Here is a 1,746-nt window from a genome sequence, read left to right as displayed (position 1 = left end):
TGTGTTTGTGTGTTCAGTGTGTGTTCAGTGTGTGTTTGGTGTGTGTGTGTGTGTGTGTTTGTGTGTGTTTGGTGTGTGTTCAGTGTGTATTTGGTGTGTGTTCAGTGTGTATTTGGTGTGTGTTCAGTGTGTTTGTGTGTGTTTGGTGTGTGTTCAGTGTGTATTTGGTGTGTGTTCAGTGTGTATTTGGTGTGTGTTCAGTGTGTTTGTGTGTGTTTGGTGTGTGTTCAGTGTGTATTTGGTGTGTGTTCAGTGTGTATTTGGTGTGTGTTCAGTGTGTGTTCGGTGTGTGTTCAGTGTGTGTTTGGTGTGTGTTCAGTGTGTGTTCGGTGTGTGTTCAGTGTGTGTTTGGTGTGTGTTCAGTGTGTTTGGTGTGTGTTCAGTGTGTATTTGGTGTGTGTTCAGTGTGTGTTTGGTGTGTTCAGTGTGTGTTTGGTGTATTCAGTGTGTGTTTGGTGTGTGTTCAGTGTGTTTGGTGTGTGTTCAGTGTGTATTTGGTGTGTGTTCAGTGTGTGTTTGGTGTGTTCAGTGTGTGTTTGGTGTATTCAGTGTGTGTTTGGTGTGTGTTCAGTGTGTGTTTGGTGTGTTCAGTGTGTGTTTGGTGTATTCAGTGTGTGTTTGGTGTGTGTTCAGTGTGTGTTTGGTGTGTTCAGTGTGTGTTCGGTGTGTGTTCGGTGTGTGTTCAGTGTGTGTTTGTGTGTGTGTTTGTGTGTGTTTGTGTGTGTTTGGTGTGTAGATCAGACTATTTATTAGCCCAGATGATTTTTTATTATTGTTTATTTCTTGGTGAGAATAAATTCATGTAAAGCTGCTAAAAACACAATAAAACCAATGAACTCTGACTMTAAATGATTTGGTTCTTTTTGTTTGTAAACATCCATAAACTCCAGTTCTGTTAGTAAAATATCTCAGAATCTCTTCTACATCTGTCATTTAGGAAGCGTTTCTTCCCTCAAAGCTTCTTCTGTTCAGGTGACATCAGACACACATCAGGATTATTCCTATAAACAACAAACTGTCAGAGTTTAATCCAGAGGGAGGACAAAGAGTTGTGTCCAGTTCCCTCACCTCCACCTCCCTGAGGACAAAAGGCCCGAGGACGTCTCAGCTGAGGGGGGACGACCTCCTGCAGCTCCTCCTCACACATTCCTCCTGTTTAACCAGTAAAACATTCAGGTTTTGTTATTTTAGTCTGTTTGAACATCAGTGTGACTTCCCTCCATCACTGCTCTCCAAACAAGGTTAATAGTTCTGGACTTTTCATTATACTTTAGTTTTACTTTTTGTTGTGACTGTTTTCTTTTAATTCAGTTTTAATTAGTTTTTACAGTGGATTTGCTAGTTTTTATTAGTTATTGTTTGTTTAATGCTTAGTTTAGTTTAGTTTTTATTAGTTCTAGTATTAGTTTTTTATAGTTTATTTGCATCCTCAAGTTTGTGACGTTCCTGAAAGTTAACTAACCAATTTGGTCACTAGTTAAAGCGTCCATTATAGMGACACCTTCCTAAAATAATTGTATAACTCAATTTTGCCAACTAAAAACTTGGGTGATAATTTTAGGAYGATAGTTGTCTCCAACCTGCTGCTACCTGTTGTTTGTCCTGATGCATCTCAGTAATCCAGGTAGAAAAAAATCAAAAAGAAACTAGACATGGGTTTTTACGATGTAAAAACAAGTGTGCATTGCYATGTAGCATGTCATTGCAGCATGGCTTTGCCTGCAGCATTGGACTTGCAGAATGAAC

The sequence above is a fragment of the Austrofundulus limnaeus genome, unplaced genomic scaffold (genome assembly GCF_001266775.1).
Source record: "Austrofundulus limnaeus strain Quisiro unplaced genomic scaffold, Austrofundulus_limnaeus-1.0 Scaffold105, whole genome shotgun sequence".
Taxonomy (NCBI): domain Eukaryota; kingdom Metazoa; phylum Chordata; class Actinopteri; order Cyprinodontiformes; family Rivulidae; genus Austrofundulus; species Austrofundulus limnaeus.
Note: the sequence above shows the minus strand (reverse complement) of the source record.